Source organism: Anolis carolinensis, unplaced genomic scaffold (genome assembly GCF_035594765.1).
Source record: "Anolis carolinensis isolate JA03-04 unplaced genomic scaffold, rAnoCar3.1.pri scaffold_12, whole genome shotgun sequence".
In the NCBI taxonomy this organism is placed as follows: Eukaryota; Metazoa; Chordata; class Lepidosauria; order Squamata; family Dactyloidae; genus Anolis; species Anolis carolinensis.
This window is the reverse complement of record NW_026943823.1, coordinates 16,237,958-16,259,248: the sequence shown is the minus strand read 5'-3', so window position 1 is coordinate 16,259,248 and position 21,291 is coordinate 16,237,958. Positions and strand designations below refer to the sequence as shown.

The 21,291-nt window shown below is 41.3% G+C and overlaps 1 protein-coding gene across 2 annotated transcripts in view; it reads right to left on the bottom strand.

The window, feature by feature from the left end:
• The window catches only part of LOC100564939 (5-hydroxytryptamine receptor 2A), a 221,804-nt gene extending 210,134 nt beyond the window's left edge, over window positions 1-11,670 (bottom strand). The window contains exons 1-2 of one of the 2 annotated variants that reach the window (XM_062963799.1): window positions 11,589-11,670; window positions 8,119-8,438 (exon numbers count right to left, since the gene is read on the bottom strand). The gene's annotated coding sequence lies outside the window, so the exon portion shown is untranslated. The remainder of the gene's footprint in view (window positions 1-8,118; window positions 8,439-11,588) is intronic. The other variant, XM_062963798.1, reaches the window with a different exon arrangement.
• Between the last annotated feature and the right edge of the window lie 9,621 nt (window positions 11,671-21,291).

Here is a 21,291-nt window from a genome sequence, read left to right as displayed (position 1 = left end):
GTGCAACATGTCAGCAATTGGGAATATCATTGCCAAGATGCACAATACACAATCTCACACCATTTTAGTATTTTATCCCGCATCTGCCTTGGTTCCAGATACAGAACTCCACTTTCGTCCCCACCACCTGGATGCATCTAATGCAGCATAATTTTAAGAGGATTTAAATTGTTTGGGTGATTATGTATTTTTAGCCTTTTAGATTATTACTTATTGCCTTAACGCGAGTTCATTGCACGCAGGCTTGAGATCCTGGGATTCAAAGCAGGACATGAATATTTCAGAACACAAAAGTTCCACATCTAGTCCAAAAATATCAGAGATCACACAACTCTGCGGATGTCTCCAAAAAGGATTGTCAAAGGCATTCATGGCTGGAATCACTGGTTTGCTGTGGGTTTTCCAGGCTGTATGGCTATGTTCCAGAAGCATTCTCTCCTGACATTTCACTCACATCTATGGCAGGCATCCTCAGAGGAATGCCTGCTATAGATGTGAGCAAAATGTCAGGAGAGAATGCTTCTGGAACATGGCCATACAGTCCGGAAAGCTCACAGCAACCCAGATTCAGACCATGGTTTGCTATCTTTATCGGCATGGATTTGGAGCAGGGGCCACATACAAAAAATGGTTTCCAGGGCCAACTGAGTGGGTTTTAGCTTTGAATATGTTTTTATGGATTTTATCAGTGAATTTTTCAAATACCATTTACAGTAGAGTCTCACTTATCCAACACTCGCTTATCCAACGTTCTGGATTATCCAATGCATTATTGTAGCCAATGTTTTCAATACATCGTGATATTTTGGTGCTAAATTCGTAAATACAGTAATTACTACATAGCATTACTGCGTATTGAACTACTTTTTCTGTCAAATTTGTTGTATAACATGAAGTTTTGATGCTTAATTTGTAAAATCATAACCTAATTTGATGTTTAATAGGCTTTTCCTTAATCCCTCCTTATTATCCAACATATTCACTTATCCAACATTCTGCCAGCCCGTTTATGTTGGATAAGTGAGACTCTACTGTATGTTTAATTACATCTTAATGTTTGCATATTTGTAGATTTTCCATTGTATTGAAATGCTTTTAATGTAAGCTGTTTTGAGTCTCCTTGTGAAAAGGCAGGGTATAAATAAACATACCAATAATAATAATAATAATAATAATAATAATAATAATAATAATAATAATAATAATAACCATCTCTAATGTAAAGGCTCTGCAAGCACAGATTCCTATTCCCTTGTGCTCAGTTCCTTCTAGTTTGCAAAAGCAGCCCTGAATTGTTCTGGAAATGCCACTCCGAGCCGTTTCCCACTTTGTGGCTTCTTTCTCAACAAGTGCCGTAACCCTCGTATATATTCGCTTGTAGAGAAAAGATGTGGGTTTTAAAACAACGATTTAAATACCTTTGAAAGAGCTGGAAGGGAATCTTGGCATGGGCAGGCTCTGCAGTGTTTAAAAGCCTGCAACACCTCCGGAAAACACAGGAATTGGAGCAAAGCCCCACAGAAGCAGCCGCTGGTGCCAAGCCCTGACCATTCGCGGTCGAACAACCTGAGCAGGCAATTTATAGGGCGAGAAATAAAACCACACACATGCCACAAGGAATGCCAGGAAACCTCCAAACTGCCAACTAGCCACCATTCGCTTCTCATTGCAAAAGAAACAAAAACAGGGGAAGATTTGGGAAAGGTTGCTGCTGTTTGCCACAGCGGGAAAATATTTCTGCTTGACACATTTCGGACACATTCGGTGTCAACCACAGAAAAGGATTCGGTCAAGTTTGCTTCCGAAAGAAAGGGACACATCATCCACAAACACAGGGTCACAATGGAAAAGGAGAAGAGGCCAAGCAAACTGGGAACACCAGTATCTCAGAAATGGTTTCTTACTGGGATGATGAGAAGGAAGGAACACCAGTGCACCAAGGAAGAATCGGGAGGTCCTGGAGACCATTTCTTGGCAAGGATAAATAGGTGCCGTGGGGAAACTGAGAGACACATCATCCACAAACACACACCAAGAGCCCAAGGCAATGAAGCCAAGCCTTTCTCCCAGCAAACTGGGAACACCAGTATCTCAGAAATGGTTTCTTACTGGGATGATGAGAAGGAAGGAACACCAGTGTACCAAGGAAGAATCGGGAGGTCCTGGAGACCATTTCTTGGCAAGGATAAATAGGTGCCGTGGGGAAACCGAGGGACACATCATCCACAAACACACTCCAAGAGTGCAAGACAACAAAGCCAAGCCTTTCTCCCAGCAAAATGGGAATACCAGTCCCTGGGAAATGGCTTCTAACTGGGAACAAAGGGAGACCAATGCACCAAGACAGAATCAGAGGGACCTGGAGATGCCAAGACCATAACTTCAGCCATTAAGAGACATTGGGGGTTTGGTGGGGTCCACAAACACAGACCCCAAGATCCACAGTTGTAAAGCAAGGTGTTTCTCCCAGCAAACTGGGAACACCAGTACCCGGAAAATGGCTTCTAAATGGAATGAAGGGGGTGAAGAAAAATCATGCACCAAGGAGAATGGTTCTGGAGGTGTCCAGATCCCATATCAATTAAAAGACACTGGAGGTTTGGCATAGTCCACTGAAGAACCCACCATCCATAAACACATATACACCAAGATCCACAATGGAAAAGGAGACGAGGCAAAGCACTACTCCCAGCAAAATGGAAACACCCAGTCGCTGGGAAATGTTTCCTAACTGGGATGATGGAGGAGAAAGGAGACCCAGGCTCCAAGAAATGAGCTCCAAGAAAGGCTCCAAGAAAGGAGACCCAGGAAGCAAGAAATGCCAAGACCATTCCAATGGCATCGATTCAGAGACTTGGAGGCTTGGTAAGGGAGACATCATCCACAGGCATCACAATCCACAACGGCAAAGGAAAAGAGGCAAACCACGTCACCCAGCAAATTGGGAACTAAATGGGACGGAGAAGCGGAAGGAAGACTCCTCTGCAAAGGGTCCCGGAGATGCCAAGACGGCTGTTTGGAGAACATTGCTGCATACACTGAGGGACACATAATTCACACACACACACCCAAGATCCACAATGGAAATGGAGATGAGCCAAAGCCTACCAAACTGGGAACACTAGTAGATGCGAAATGGTTCATTACTGGGATAACAATAATAATAATAATAATAATAATAATAATAATAATAATAATCCCCCCCCCCCCCCCGCAGTCTTAGACACTTGGGAAGTGTTTGACTTGTGATTTTGTGATATGAAATCCAATATGTCTATCTTGTTTGCTGTGTCATACAATAAAATAATAATAATAATAATAATAATAATAATAATAATAATCCCCCCCCCCCCCGCAGTCCTAGACGCTTGGGAAGTGTTCGACTTGTGATTTTGTGATATGAAATCCAATATGTCTATCTTGTTTGCTGTGTCATACAATAAAATAAATAATAATAATAATAATAATTATTATTATTATTATTATTTTATTTTTATATCCCGACCCATCTCCCCGAAGGGACTCGGGGCAGCTTACATGGGGCCAAGCCCAGGCTAAACAGGCAATGCAAAAACACAGCAATAAAACAAATCAATCAACAATAAAACAGATCATTAAACTAATAAGGTCACATAAAATAGACATACTTTGATAAAATCCTGGGTTGGCTCCTAAAAGAAACTGAGCCAAAGAAAGTGTCAGTAGTGTCAGATACAGATAGCATCTCTCCCAGCAAACTGGGAACACCAGTAGATGAGAAACCTTTTCTAACACAACAAAGCCTTTACTGGCATACACCAACAAAACCACCACACAGGGAAATACAGAAAAACGAAGTCACAAATAAAAAGAGTAATGAAGATATGTGTTGTCAAAGGCTTACATGGCCAGAATCACTGGGTTGCTGTGAGATTTCCGGGCTGTATGTTCCAGAAGCATTCTCTCCTGGCATTTTGCCGACATCTATGGCAGGTATCCTCGGAGGTTGTGAAGTCCGTTTGAAACTAGGCAAGTGGGATTTATATACCTGTGGAATAATGTCCAGGGTGGGAGAAAGAACTCTTGTCTGCTTGAGGCAAGTGTGAATTAATCCAATTAATCACCTTGATTAGCATTGCAGTGTCAAAGCCTGGCTGCTTCCTTCCTGGGGGAATCCTTTGTTGGGAGGTGTTAACTGACCCTGATTGTTTCCTGACTGGATTTCCCCTGGTTTCTCAGTATTGTTTTCTATTTACTGTTCTGATTTTGGTGGGTTTTTTTTAATACTGGCAGTCAGATTTTGTTCATTTTCATGGTTTCCTCCTTTCTGTTGAAATTGCCCACATGCTTGTGGATTTCAGTGGCTTCTCTGTGTCGTCTGACATGGTGGTTGTTAGAAAGGTCCAGCATTTCTGTGTTCTCAAATAATGTGCTTTATCCAGGCTGGTTCATCAAATGCTCTGCTATGGATGTCTTCTCTGGTTGATCAGTCTGCAGTGTCTTCCGTGTTCCTTGATTCATGTGTGAGCATTGCTGCGTTTGGTGGTCCCTATGTAGACTTGTCCACAGCTGCACGGTATACGGTATACGGCATACGGCAGAGGTGCATGGATCCACAAAGGATTCCCCCAGGCAGTTCTTGAAGCTGCAAGGCTTCTCAATGCTAATCAGGGTGATTAACTGCAACATTCACACTTGCCTCTAACGGACAAGAGTTCTTTCTCCCACCCTGGACATTATTCCACAGATATCATAAACCCCTCCTGCCTAGTTTCCAACAGACCTCACAACCTCTGAGGATGTATGCCATAGATGTGGGCAAAACATCAGGAGAGAATGCTTCTGGAACATAGCCAGACAGGTCGGAAAGCTCACAGCGACCCATTGAATGGTTGTCAATTTGGAAGCTGCTCCGAGTCCCCTCAGGAATAAAGTAAATGAATAAATCAATAAATAACAAAAGGGCAGTAAATAATAACAAATAAATAATAAAGAGAAGAAATACAGTAAGTAAATAAATAAATGGTAAATAATAATAATAAATAATAATAAAGAGTAGAAAGTAAATAAATAGTAAATAATAATAATAATAAATTAATACAGGGTAGAAATGCAGTAAATAAATAATAATAATAATAATAATAATAATAATAATAATAATAATAATAATAAATTAATAAAGGTAAAGGTTTTCCCTGACGTTAAGTCCAGTCGTGACCGACTCTGGGGGTTTGTGCTCATCTCCATTTCTAAGCTGAAGAGCCGGCGTTGTCCGTAGACACCTCCAAGGTCATGTGGCCATGGGCATGACTGCATGGAGCACCGTTACCTTCCCGCCGGAACATTTGTATGTTTTCAAGCTGCTAGGTTGGCAGAAGCTAGAGCTAACAGCAGGTGCTCACTCCGCTCCCGGGATTTGAACCTGGGACCTTTCGGTCTGCAAGTTCAGCAGCTCAGTGCTTTAACACACTTTGCCACCGGGGCTCCAATAAATAATAAGGGCAGTAAATAATAATAATAAATAAATAATAAAGAGTAAAAATACAGCAAAGAAATAAATGGTAAATAATAATAATAAATAAATAAATAGTAGAAATACAGTAAATAAATTGTACATAATAATAATAATAATAATAATAATAAATTAATACTGGGTAGAAATACAGTATTTAAATAAATAAAGGGTAATTATTAATATTATTATTATTAATGGGTAGATATACAGTAATTAAATATGTAATAAAGGGTTCATTATGGGGATAGAGGAAATTTATTATTATTATTAATAATAATAATGGGTAGATATACAGTAATTAAATATATATTAAAGGGTTCATTACGGGGATAGAGGCAAGATGCCGAGGCACCAACTGGAAGACGTTGTCGATGCCAAAACCATTCCTTTGGTGGTTTCGGTGAGATACACCAAGGGGACCCACAACCCAAGCTCTACAGTGGAAAAGCAGGAGAGCAAAAGCATCTCTCCCAGCAAACTGGGAACACCAGTAGACGGGAACTGGTTTTCTAACACAACAAAGCCTTTCCTGGCATACACCAACCAAACCACAACACAGTGATGTACAGCAAGAGGAAGTCACAGAGAAAAAAGAAAGAGTAATGAAGACATCTGTTGTCATGGCCAAGATCACTGGGTTGCTGCGAATTTTCCGGGCGGTCTGGCCATGTTCCAGAAGCATTCTCTCCTGACGTTTCGCCCACATCTATGGCAGGCATCCTCAGAGGTTTGGAAGACATGGGATGATGGCAGAACTGGGGGTCCTGGGAGGGTCAAGACAACCACTGGGAGGCCTTGGGGGTTAGGAAGGATTTACTGACCCATCTCAAGACCCATCATCCCCAGAAAAGGGCTTCTTTGAGGGAAAGATGGGCTTGCAGAGCTCTACATTCCTACAAGAGATAGATCGGAGGGAGAAAGGGAGAGCAACCTGTAGGAATCTCGTTGTCGAAGGCTTTCATGGTCGGGATCACAGCGTTGTTGTATGTTTTCTAGGCTGTGTGGCCATGTTCCAGAAGCATTCTCTCCTGACGTTTCGCCCACATCTATGGCAGGCATCCTCAGAGGTTGTGTGGTCTGTTGGAAACTAGGCAGGAGGGGTTTACGATATCTGTGGAATAATGTCCAGGGTGGGAGAAAGAACTCTTGTCTGCCGGATGTAGAATGTTGCAATTGGTTTGCATTGTGAAAGCCTGGCTGCTTCCTGCCTGGGGAATCCTTTGTCGGGAGGTTTTAGCTGGCCATGATGGTTTCATATCTGGAATGCCTCTGTTGTTCTTTATTATCCTGATTTTAGAGGGGTTTTAAAAAAAAAATGCTGGTAGCCAGATTTTGTTCATTTTCATAGTTTCTGGGTGAAATGTCAGGAGGGAATACTTCTGGAACATGGCCATACAGCCTTTTTTTTAGTGTCAGAAGCAACGGGAGTTGTCTGGAGTGAGAGAATTGGCCGTCTGCAGATACCAATAAAATTACATTAATTGAAGCATCAGTAGGTTAAATGTTTTTGGATATTTGCATCAAGCTCAAATTTAAGATAAGACTGTCCAACTCTGATCAAATCATTACTCTCATCTTCTTCAATGTAAATGTGCTTATGTATCCTTTTAATAATAATAGAGTAAAATAATACATGTAATAATAATAATAATAAATACAGGAAAATAATGCATGTAATTTTTTTTGTTTGTCAGGAGCAACCGGAGTTGCTTAAGGTGTGAGAGAATTGGCCGTCTGCAAGGACGTTGCCCAGGGGACATTGCCCGGATGTTTTGATGTTTTACCATCCTTGTGGGAGGCTTCTCTCATGTTCCGGCATGGAGCTGGAGCTGATAGAGGGAGCTCATCCGCGCTCTCCCCGGGTGGGATTCGAACCTGGCAGCCTTCAGGTGAGCAACCCAAACCTTCAAGTCACAAGGCTTTTATCCCCTAAGCCACCGGAGGCTCCAATACATGTAATAATAAATAGAATAAAATAATAAATGCATTAATAATAATAATAATAATAATAATAATAATAATTGATGTCGCCATTCCAGGTGACAGTCGCATTGACGAAAAACAACAGGAAAAACTCAGCCGCTATCAGGACCTCAAGATTGAACTGCAAAGACTCTGGCAGAAACCAGTGCAGGTGGTCCCGGTGGTGATGGGCACACTGGGTGCCATCCCAAAAGATCTCAGCCGGCATTTGGAAACCATAGACATGGACAAAATCACGATCTGCCAACTGCAAAAGGCCACCCTGCTGGGATCTGCACGCATCATCCGAAAATACATCACATAGTCCTAGACACTTGGGAAGTGTTCGACTTGTGATTTTGTGATACGAAATCCAGCATGTCTATCTTGTTTGCTGTGTCATAAAATAATAATAATAATAATAATAATAATAATAATAATAATAATAAGGCTTTTATCCCCTAGGCCACCGGAGGCTCCAGCCTTGAAAACATACAACAACCCTGTAGGAAAGAAAGCAAAACCTCTTCACCTCGCAAAGCAAGCAATGCGCCTTCAAGCTCAAGAAGGCGAGACACGCGTTTTCTCAGAGACAAGGCAACCCTGCAAAAGCCATAGCCCAGCAACGCCGCAAAATAGCCAAACCCGATGCGGGAGCCTACCTGGCAGGGCTGTCGCCCAAGGCGGAGGAATCGGGGCTCCTCTTGGCCATGGCCGCCCCGAAAGAGAGGAGACGGAGAAGCAGAGAAAGAGAGAGAGAAGCAGCGGCTCCGTTCCTCTCTCCAGCCGCCAATGAGGATGAGTGAGTGACCCACCAAAGGGAAGCGAAGAGGGAGGGAGCGAAAGCGAGGAAGGGAGGAACCCTCCGCGTCTTAAAGGCGCCTCCTCGACCACCTCCGAAAGCAGCAGCCCTTCTTCCTCCCGAGAGGAAAGCGGAGGGGGCTTCAAGGAGGGGCTGGGCTGCTGGAAGGGGTTCTGCCGCCTGCAAGGAACGAACAAAGGAAGAACACACTCAGGGCCGGACCAAGGTAATTTTCAAGTGTAGGCAAACAGAATTTTGGCGCCCCCCCCCAAACCAATCACTAAAAAAATAAAAGCATTGGATACGTGTGAAAAAGATCTTGGAGTCCTCGTGGACAACAAGTTAAACATGAGCCAGCAATGTGATGCGGCTGCTAAGAAAGCCAATGGGATTCTGGTCTAGCATCTAGATCAGGGGTCCTCAAACTTTTTAAGTGGGGGGCCGGTTCACGGTCCTTCAGACTGTTGGGGGGGCCGGACTATGAAATGGTCCAAAATTAGGATTTGTTGTTGTGTGCCTTCAAGTCATTTCAGAGTTAGGTCAACCTTGAGTCTAAAGTTTAGGACAGAGGCCAGGTTAATGACATTGGAGGGCTGGATCCGGCACATGGGCCTTAGTTTGGGGACCTCTGATCTAGACCATCTCATAAGACCATAGGAAAGCAAAGAGACCTCCAAAAACCATCTAGAGATGGTCTCATAAGACCATAGGTAAGAAAAGGGACCCTCAAAGGTCATCTAGACGGTCTCATAGGACCATAGGTAAGGAAAGGGACCTCCAAAAGCCATCTAGATGGTTTCATAAGGCCGTAGCTAAGCAAAGAGACCTTCAAAAACCATCTAGATGATCTCATTAGACCATAGGTAAGAAAAGGGACCCTCAATGGCCATCTAAATGATCTCATACAGCCATCAGAAGACCATAGGTAGGAAAGATACCCTCAAAGGTCATCTAGACGGTCTCATAGGACCATAGGTAAGGAAAGTGACCTCCGAAAGCCATCTAGATGGTCTCATAAGGCCATAGCTAAGCAAAGAGACCTTCAAAGAGCATCCAGACAATCTCATAAGACCATAGATAAACACAGAGACCTCCAAAGACCAGGTAGACTTAGGTCAACCCTAAGTCTAAAGTTTAGGACAGGGGCCAGGTCAATGGCCTTGGAGGGCCGTATCCGGCCCCCGGGCCTTAGTTTGGGGACCCCTGATCTAGATCCAGGGAAGTCCTGCTCCCCTCTATTCTGCCTTGGTCAGACCACACCTGGAATACTGTGTCCAATTCTGGGCACCGCAGTTGAAGGGAGATGTTGACAAGCTGGAATGTGTCCAGAGCAGGGCAACTAAAATGATCAAAGGTCTAGAGAACAAGCCCTATGAGGAGCAGCTTAAAGAACTGGGCATGTTTAGCCTGCATAAGAGAAGGCTAAGAGGAGACATGATAGCCATGTACAAATACATCATCATCATCATCATTTAATTACTTATTAATCGCCCTCCATGCATGATGCTCTAGGCGATTTACAAGATAAAATTGTAAAGGATAAAAATATATACATACAAATATATACATACAAATACATGAGGGGAAGTCATAGGGAGGAGGGAGGGAGCTTGTTTTCTGCTGCCCTGCAGACTAGGACATGGAACAAGGGCTTCAAACTACAGGAAGGGAGATTCCACCTGAACATCAGGAAGAACTTCCTCACTGTGAGAGCTGTTCGACAGTGGAACTCTCTCCCCCGGGCCGTGGTGGAGGCTCCTTCTTTGGAGGCTTTTAAACAAGAGGCTGGATGGCCATCTGTCGGGGGTGCTTTGAATGCGATTTCCTGCTTCTTGGCAGGGGGTTGGACTGGATGGCTACCATGAGGTCTCTTCCAACTCTACTATTTTATGATTCTATTATTCTAAGTGAAAATGTTGGATAATAAGGAGGGATTAAGGAAAAGCCTCAATAAAGATCAACACTCTGAAAACAGGGGAAATCCAGACAGGAAACAATCAGGGCCAGCTAACACCTCCCAACCAAGGATGTCCCCAGGTAGCAACAACCAGGCTTTGCAGCTGCAAGGCACCTCAATGCTAATCAAGCTGGCAAACTGCAACATTCACACTTGCTACAAGCAGAAAAGAGTTATTTCTCACCCATAAAAGCATTTAAAAGGTTTTATATACAGTAGAGTCTCACTTATCCAACACTCGCTTATCCAACGTTCTGGATTATCCAACACATGTTTGTAGTCAATGTTTTCAATACATCGTGATATTTTGGTGCTAAATTCATAAATACAGCAATTACTACATAGCATTACTGCGTATTGAACTATTTTTTCTGTCAAATTTGTTGTATAACATGATGTTTTGGTGCTTAATTTGTAAAATCATAACCTAATTTGATGTTTAATAGGCTTTTCCTTAATCCCTCCTTATTATCCAACATATTTGCTTATCCAACATTCTGCTGGCCCATTTATGTTGGATAGGTGAGACTCTACTGTATGTGTAAAATTTACATAAAGCATACAAAACCTTCCTTCTCGCCCCTTCCTCGAGGACAGGTCTCTGGGCTGCCTGGCCATGTTCCAGAAGCATTCTCTCCTGACGTTTCACCCACATCTATGGCAGGCATCTTCAGAGGTTCTGAGGTCTGTTGGAAGCTAGATAAGTGGGGTTTATATATCTCTGGAGGTCCAGGGTGGGAGAAATAACTCTTTTCTGTTTGAAGCAAGTGTGAATGTTGCAGTTTGCCAGCTTGATTAGCATTGAGGTGCCTTGCAGCTGCAAAGCCTGGTTGTTGCTACCTGGGGGCATGATATACAGTAGAGTCTCACTTATCCAACATAAACGGCCAGGCGGAACGTTGGATAAGCGAATATGTTGGATAATAAGGAGGGATTAAGGAAAAGCCTATTACACATCAAATTAGGTTATGATTTTACAAATTAAGCACCAAAACATCATGTTATACAACAAATTTGACAGAAAAAGTAGTTCAATACATAGTAATGCTATGTAGTAATTACTGTATTTACGAATTTAGCACCAAAATATCACGATGTATTGAAAACATTGACTACAAAAATGTGTTGGATAATCCAAAACGTTGGATAAGTGAGTGTTGGATAAGTGAGACTCTACTGTATATATCATCCATACATAATGGCATAGAGTGACTAAAAATACATTGGCAGAAAGAAGAGCAAGATTATAATGTTATACAATTAGGTAACCTTTGTATACTTTATGTAAATTTTACACATATATAAAACCTTTTAAATGCTTTGATGGGGCCTTTCAAGGTCAAAAATAAAGGTTTGGTGAAACAGAGTCCTACCGTGGAGGCAGTTGGAGCATCCAGGGTCCAATCTTCCAGATTTGAAACAAGGAGGAAAGTTCCAGAATGCAAAACCCAGCCCAGCAAGGCTTCCAGGTGCATAATATTAAGCAGAGAACAAACCCATTTTCGGATCCAGGTGATACTTATTAGCAGAAAACTCCAAAGCTTGGCTGTTGATCATTAGGATATCAAGAACATCTCTGCTCCCTTCCTTGCGACTGAGGCTACGTCTACATTGTCGATTGATGCAGTTTGGTCACCACTTCAATGCTATGGGATCCTGGAGTTCTAGTTTTACAAGTTTTCTGTTTTTTGGTGCCTTTCTGAACAACATCTCCCAAGATTTCATAACATTAAATTGATGGGTTTCTGTGTGTTTTCCGGGCTGCATGGCCATGTTCCAGAAGCATTCTCTCCTGACATTTTACTCACATCTATGGCGGACATGCTCAGAGATTGTGAGGTCTGTTGGAAACTAGGCAAGTAGGGTTATGCCGTATATACTCGAGTATAAGCCGACCTGAATATAAGCCGAGGCACCTAATTTTACCACAAAAAAACTGGGAAAACATTGACTCCAGTATAAGCCGAGGGTGGTAAATTTCAGAAATAAAAATAGATAACAATAAAATTACATTAATTGAGGCATCAATAATAATAATAATAATAATAATAATAATTTTAGTTTTATACCCCGCCCCATCTCCCCGAAGGGACTCGGGGCGGCTTACATGGGGCCAAGCCCAGACATCAATATAAAAACAAAGCAATAAAACAAATCAATCAACAATAAAAACAAGTCATAAAAATCACATACAAAAAATACAATGATAAAATCTTGGATTGGATCCAAAGGAACTGGGTAGGTTAAATGTTTTTGAATATTTACATAAAGTTCAAATTTAAGATAAGACTGTCCAACTCTGATCAAATCATTATTCTCATCTTCTTCAATGTAAATGTGCTTATGTATCCTTTTAATAATAATAGAGTAAAATAATACATGTAATAATAATAATAATAAATACAGGAAAATAATACATGTAATAATAAATAGTGTAAAATAATAAATGTAACGATAATAATAAGATCAGAGTGAAATAATAAATGTATTAATAATAATAATAATAAAAATAGAGTAAAATACAGTAGAGTCTCACTTATCCAACATAAACAGGCTGGCAGAATGTTGGATAAGAGAATATGTTGGATAATAAGGAGGCATTAAGGAAAAGCCTATTAAACATCAAATTAGGTTATGATTTTACAAATGAAGCACCAAAACATCATGTTAGACAACAAATTTGGCAGAAAAAGTAGTTCAATACGCAGTAATGTTATGTTGTAATTACTGTATTTACGAATTTAGCACCAAAATATCACGATATATTGAAAACATTGACTACAAAAATGCTTTGGATAATCCAGAATGTTGGATAAGTGAGACTCTACTGTATTTACATAAAGTGCAAATTTAAGATAAGACTGTCCAACTCTGATCAAATCATTATTCTCATCTTCTTCAATGTAAATGTGCTTATGTATCCTTTTCATAATAATAGAGTAAAATAATACATGTAATAATAATAATAATAAATACAGGAAAATAATACATGTAATAATAAATAGTGTAAAATAATAAATGTAACAATAATAATAAGATCAGAGTGAAATAATAAATGTATTAATAATAATAATAATAATAATAATAATAATAATAATAATAATAATATAAATAGAGTAAAATAAAAGTAATAGCAGAAACAATAATAGAGAAAAATAATAAATGTACCACATATTCTCGAGTATAAGCTGATCCAAATATAAGCCAACCAGAACCCTCACCTGAGTATAAGCCGAGGGGGGCTTTTTCAGTCTTAAAAAAAGGGCTGAAAAACTAGGCTTATACTCAATTATATACAGTATATCTGTGGAAGGTCCAGGGTGGGAGAAAGAACTCTAGTCTGTTGGAGGGAGGTGTGAATGTTGCCATTGGCCAGCTTGATTAGCATTGAATGGCCTTTTATCTGCGAAGTCTGGCTGCTTCCTGCATGGGGAGACTTCTTTGTTGGGAGGCATTAGCTGGCTCTGATTGTTTCCTGTCTGGAATTCCCCAGTTTTTTGAGGGCTTTTCTTTACTCATTTCCAACAGACCTCACAATCTCTAGGGATGCCTGCCATAGATGTGGGCAAAACGTCAGGAGAGAATGCTGCTGGAACATGGCCATACAGCCTGGAAAACTCACAACAACCCAGTGATACCATATTTCCCTGAAAATAAGACATCCCCTGAAAATAAGACCTAGTAGAGGTTTTGCTGAATTGCTAAATATAAGACCTCCCCCGAAAGTAAGACCTAGAAATGTTTTTGTTTGGAAGAATGACCTCCAAATACAACACTAGAGCATGCAGGATCAGTAAATTTACTTATCCTAGATTATTGTACATGGAAATAATGGTAGTACAGTAGAGTCTCACTTATCCAAGCTTCGCTTATCCAAGCCTCTGGATAATCCAAGCCATTTTTGTAGTCAATGTTTTCAATACATCGTGATATTTTGGTGCTAAATTTGTAAATACAGTAGTTATTACGTAGCATTACTGCATATTGAACCACCTTTTCTGTCAAATGTGTTGTATCACATGATGTTTTGGTGCTTAATTTGTAAAATCATAACCTAATTTGATGTTTAATAGGCTTCTCCTTAATCTCTCCATATTATCCAACATATTCGCTTATCCAACGTTCTGCCAGCCCGTTTATGTTGGATAAGTGAGACTCTACTGTATTCGCTTATCCAAGCTTCTGCTGGCCCGTTTAGCTTGGATAAGTGAGACTCTACTGTAATAAGAAATTCCTGATAGGATTCACAGTTTGTCTGGTTATGCTGGTTTGTGATGACAACTACTGTACAGTATATAAAAATGTTCAATTTTTGTTCAACAATAAATGTGAATTCTTCTTCATGGAAAAATAAGTCATCCCCTGAAAATAAGACCTAGCGCATCTTTGGGAGCAAAAATTAATATAAGACACTGTCTTATTTTCGGGAAAACACGGTATCAGCCATGAAATTTTTCGACAGCACATTAAAGTGATGTCAAACTGCATTCATTCCACAGTGTAGATGTGCCCCAAGAGTGTGTTAAGCCTCTGCTTCCAAGGCTGGAGTTAAATATTGCAGTGAATAAATATATTGGTGTTGGATCAGGCACTGCCATGGTTTGGGGAGGTTAAAGCAAAGACTTGTTCTCAGAGAAGAAATTGCCATATAGAAACTGACTGGTTTCGAGGTGTCATGCGAGCGCCCCCATGCTCAGAGAAGGACTGGGGAAACATTGCAAAGCCATCCACATCCTATTCAAAAACACTCACAAACCGACTCTAATTGCCATGGTTGCTTGCTATAGAATCATGGGAGTTGTAGTTTGGCACAGTCCTTGGGCTCCTCTGCCAAAGAGTGCTGGTGGATCACCAGACTATGATTCCCATCATCCCCAGATATAAGGCAAGCAGAACACCTACTGGAGTGGAGGAAGGCTATAATCCAAAAGAGCTCAGTATCTTGATGGGAGTGTTTCACTGATCCGGTCGATTATGATTCCCATGATCCCCAGATATCAAGCAGGCAGGTCACCTGAAAGGGGATAATAGAGGTTATATTCCCAAATAACTAAACATTTGATGCATTAGACTATGATCCCCATAATCTTTGGCTATTATGTACAATGGCAGGGGATAATGGAGATTATTATTATTGTTGTTGCTATTGTTGTTTTTGTTGCCTCCATTGGCACTTCGAGGGGGCATTTCCCTGATATATTAGACTATAATTCCCATAACCCACAGCTCTCAAGCAAACAGGTCATCTTGTAGAGGGATGATGGACATTGTGATCCAAAAGAGCCCAGATCCTGAGGGAGCATGGACCTGGTATATTTGACTATAATTCCCATAATCCAGGGCTTTCAAGCAAACCGGTTAGGGATGATGGACATTGTGATCCAAAAGAGCCCAGACCCTGAGGGAGCATGGACCTGGTATATTTGACTATAATTCCCATAATCCACGGCTTTCAAGCAAACAGGTCATCTTGTAGAGGGATGATGGACATTGTGATCCAAAAGAGCCCAGACCCTGTGGAAGCATGGACCTGGTATATTTGACTATAATTCCCATAACCCACGTCTTCCAAGCAAAGAGGTCATCTTGTAGGGGGATGATGGACATTGTGATCCAAAAGAGCCTAGACCCTGTGGGAGCATGGGCCTGGTATATTTGACTATAATTCCCATAATCCACAGCTGTCAAGCAAACAAGTAACCTGTCTGAGAATAATAATAATCATCATCATCATCATCATCATTTAATTACTTATTAATCACCCTCCATCCAAGATGCTCTAGGTGATTTACAAGCTAAATTGTAAAGGATAAAAATGCATACATACAAATATTGATAAAATTAACATAGAGCAAAAGCTCTAGTAAAAAGTAGTAAAAATAATGGATCCTGCAATCCAAAAGTTACTTTTCTGCCCAGGAATGTGCAAAGGGATGCCTCTCATTCTAGTTGGGAATGACGGAGCTAGACTCTCCAAAAGGAACAAGGGGATTTGGATCATGTTTTCCATTTTCACTGACATACAGCCCACCTTGCTGGGTTGCTGAGAGGATATAAGGAAGCAAGGGAGTAACCTATATCCCTTCTGATCTAAATAAACTGTTTTAAACAATGGAAACCCTGTACAAAAATGACCTTTCCCCCTTGCAAATGAACAGCTCCAAGTGACAAGCATCACCGCACGTAAAGGCTCCAATCCCGGAGGTTCAGCTGCAGGCCTCTCTCCTTTCTGAGCCTAGGAAAGCCATGGCAATTTCCCGAGTTCATTTGCTTGACAAACTCCAGAGGCTTTCCGCTGATCTTTAAATATCCTTGGAGCAAAATAAATCCTCGAGACGGAATGGGTTGCGCTTGGCGGCTTTATCCCCGGGTTCTGTTTCCACGATTGCAAGCCAGATCCGGGACTGGGAGACACCTGCGGAAGGGTAATTGATTGAAAATGGTCTCAGATCAGGAGGAAAAGAGCGCCAGACCCATCCATACTTCGGCTTAGAAATCGGTTGACCTGAAGAGCAGCATGAATGAACCGGAGTCACGTCACATCTGTTTGTGCAAAATGGACAGAGAGGAAGATATAAATAAAGCCTCTTGGGATAAGTCTTTGTGGGAGAATGGATGCAGTTCATCTGCTATGGTTCAAGGCTATGAAATCCTGGGAATTGCAGTTTCACAAGATTGTTTGTCTTCTCTGCCAAATAGTGCAAATGACAACTTCAATTCTTCCATAGCTTTGAGCCATGGCAGGTAAAGTGGTACCAAACTACCTTCATTCTGGTATAGATGCAACCTTAGTAAAACTACAACTCCCATTCTTCCACAGCCTTGAGCCATGGCAGGTCAAGTGGTGCCAAACTACCTTCATTCTGGTATAGATGCAACCTTAGTAAAACTACAACTCCCATTCTTCCACAGCCTTGAGCCATGGCAGGTAAAGTGGTGCCAAACTACCTTCATTCTGGTATAGATGCAACCTTAGTAAAACTACAACTCCCATTCTTCCACAGCCTTGAGCCATGGCAGGTAAAGTGGTGCCAAACTACCTTCATTCTGGTATAGATGCAACCTTAGTAAAACTACAACTCCCATTCTTCCACAGCCTTGAGCCATGGCAGGTAAAGTGGTGCCAAACTACCTTCATTCTGGTATAGATGCAGCCTTAGTAAAACTACAACTCCCATTCTTCCACAGCCTTGAGCCATGGCAGGTAAAGTGGTGCCAAACTACCTTCATTCTGGTATAGATGCAACCTTAGTAAAACTACAACTCCCATTCTTCCACAGCCTTGAGCCATGGCAGGTAAAGTGGTGCCAAACTACCTTCATTCTGGTATAGATGCAACCTTAGTAAAACTACAACTCCCATTCTTCCACAGCCTTGAGCCATGGCAGGTAAAGTGGTGCCAAACTACCTTCATTCTGGTATAGATGCAGCCTTAGTAAAACTACAACTCCCATTCTTCCACAGCCTTGAGCCATGGCAGGTAAAGTGGTGCCAAACTACCTTCATTCTGGTATAGATGCAACCTTAGTAAAACTACAACTCCCATTCTTCCACAGCCTTGAGCCATGGCAGGTAAAGTGGTGCCAAACTACCTTCATTCTGGTATAGATGCAACCTTAGTAAAACTACAACTCCCATTCTTCCACAGCCTTGAGCCATGGCAGGTCAAGTGGAACCAAATTGCCTTCATTCTAGTGTAGATGCACCCTTAGTAAAACTGCAACTCTCATGATTCCATAGCTTTGAGCCATGGCAGTTAAAGTGGTGCCAAACTATCACCATTTTAGTGTAGACGCACCCTTATTAAAACCACAACTCCCAATCTTCCATAGCCTTGAGCCATGCTATGGAAGTGGTACCAAACTACCGTCACTCATGGGTAGATGCACCCAAAGACCAAAAGAATAAATGAGTTGGATAAGAAACCTCTCCCTGTCTCTCTTTCTTGAATATATGCATAAATGGAAAGAAAAGGGTAGGAGGTTTCTGTCTGGAAATGTGATGTGTGCAGAAACATGAAGAGTCGTAGGACACATATATTTCCCCTTTGCTGTAATACATTGTCATCGCTGCCTCCCAAAAGTCTGGAGCAAGAAATGGCTTTGCGACACCTAGGACGATCTCGCTGTAGGTGTTGCTCTCCCATCTCAGCCAGGATTTATTAACCCAGCCACCCAGTAATTCATGGCTTAATGGACAAATTCCTTCCGGTACTTAAAAGGAAGATGCCAAAAACAATGCTCCCAGTGCATAAATGTAATATTATAACTAACATGAAGCTCTCCCGTGCATGGTCTTTTTGGCGGTGCCTACAAACGCAATGCAAAGACATCATGTTGAGAATCTGCGAGCGGTTAGGCTCAAAATGACCCTCTTTGTGAGGTAGATTCCCAGGAAAATAGCAGAGTGTGGAAGTATGCCTTCCAAAACAGCAGGAAACTTATGTGAAGTGAGTTTCAGGAAAGCCTTTGTCTTGTTTTTATTGTTCTTCTGATTTTGCGTTGTAATGTATATTATCATTTATTGTATTGTTCAATGTGTTATGATTTGTTGCTCTTTTTATATTCTGTCAAATTGTATTGTTCTGGGCATGGCCCCATGTAAGCCGCCCCAAGTCCCCGTTGGGGAGATGGTGGTGGGGTATAAATAAAGATTATTATTATTATTATTATTATTATTATTATTATTATTATTATTATTCTGGATGGCAAAGGAACACAAAGTCAACTTAAAGGTTCAAAAGCATTTATTGAGGTAAAAAGAAATCCATCGTAGATAGGAAAGGGTTTGGAGCTAACTAGCTTATCTAAGCTAGGTCTAAGATAGGTAGGCGGGTGAAAATAATAAAGAAATCTAGATAGCTACATTTTGCCTACGAGAGGAGGCAAAATCCATTCTCTTGATGAAACAAAGGATGAAAAGATAACGCAGAAGGCAGAAACAGAATGGCGACCAAACCGCATGGGCTGTGCCTTTTTCTCTAGGGCCATAAAATTCCAATCTAAATTGAGGAAGTTACATCAATCCCTAGAAGAGATCACATTGCTAAAAACAACAATACTAAAGTGTGGTGGCTGCAACAGAATAGAAGAGAGAAATAATAGCACAGCCTATTGGGCATGCGTGGGATAATATGAAGAGGTGTCCCTCAATCTATTTCTATGCTTCTAAATAACTAGGAGACTTGTGTAGTCCTGGATGACATTTCTAATACATCAACATTCATACGGATTATGGGGATTATCAGAGCAATTACGGTTCAGGTTTCATGGAAATCAAATGGCAAGTCTGTGCCGGGGTTGAGTAAGAACTTTAAGGAGTGATGAATCTATTTGGTGGGAGAGACAGGCAAGACATGGTTGAAAGACATGTTGAAAATAGCAATACTTTGGTTATAAGGGCCCAAGACATTGATACCAGAATTCAGTTAACTGCTTAAGGAGTGTTGTGGATTCATTGCCTGGAGCGCCTGCTACTTTTTAAACCAGATCAACACACAAACTGGGTTTGAAGGCAACAGGAACAGAGGTTTATTACTTTCAGGCCTGAAAGGATGTCTGATACAGAATTTTTGCTCAAAAGGAATCGGACATAAGCAAACAAGTGCAAGACATTTTATCCCATTTGACAGCCATATATATATGAGATTATGCTTCAATTCATTCTTTCAGCATGGGCGGTCAATTTTTCGACAACAACACGGTGAAAATTTCAATACGTTGCTTATATAGCCAAGTAACTGATATCCAAATATATATATATCCACTACCTTTCCTACCATCTCAATTGGATATCTTGCTAAACAAGAAGTTGGAAGCATCCTTTTTAGGATTACAAATTCCAGAATCCTCTTTCAGAAAGTCTTGCAAATTAGTATTAAATACAGCCGATTGATGTTGAGTCACTATTGTGAGCCTTGATTTGGAGCCAATCTTCTTTCCAATCCAATGGTCTTGCTTTGCTTCTTCCTCCGAATGCCCCCCAAAGGGAACATTTCTCCCCTAAAGAAGCCTTTCCTTTCCTTCAGTGCCGCAGAGTTATTATCGCCTCGATAATGAATCCACGGAGCGGTGATATTTACACAGACACAGAGGTCCCCTTCCACTTTCCTTCCACTTTCCGCGTCAGAAGGTCACCAAAGCAGAAGCAATTTGGGAACTGTAATAGCAACAGGCACCTGAAACACAGACCAAGGGGAAAATAGTAATAATAATAAGTGATTTATCAGATGTAAAGTCAGGAGCCATAAAAACAAGCTGCCGCGGTTTCCTATTTTGGAAGCGACGGGGCTTTATAAATTTCTAAATAGCCCGGTTAAAGTCTGAAGTTGACTGTGACCTCGACGTCTCATTCAGAAAGCATTTCTGGCTCTTCATAGCTCCTTATGTATTTTCAAACTTATGGGCCCTCTATAAAATTTAATTTACGATACAGAGCCTTTTAGCATCATTTAGGACAGAGATTGATAACGCTATTAAGAAAGCCTTAAAATGTGTCTTGCCAAAAGTGGGATCTGATGGCTTCATGGGTGCATCTGCACTGTAGAGTTAATGCAGTTTGGCACAACTTTGATTACCATGGCTCAATGCTATAGATTCTTGGGAGCTGTAGTTTGGGGAGACACCAGTACTCTTCGGCAGAAGGAAAGAAGGATGGAAGGTGGGGGTTCAAATGATAGGAAAGGAAATTCCACCTGAACATTAGGAAGCACTTCATGGCCATAAGAAGAGCTGTTCAACAAGGGAACCCTCTGCCTCAGGATCAGGTGGAAGCTCCTTCTTTAGAGGCTTTTAAGCAGAGACTGGGTGGTCATCTGTCTAGGCTGCTTTGACTGTGCTTTTCCTGCCTGGCTAAAGGGGGTTGGACTGAATGGCCTTTGGAGTCCCTTCCAACTCTGGGATTCTGTGATCTTATTTACGTCCTGCTTCTTCTCTCCTAAATGAGTCTCAAAGCGGCTAACTATACAACATGGAAATTAAAACCTAAAGACTACATATAAGATTAAACACAGGACTTATAGAATCCACACAGTTTAAGCCAAGGAACGCCCTGTTTTCTATAGCGCTGACCCATAGC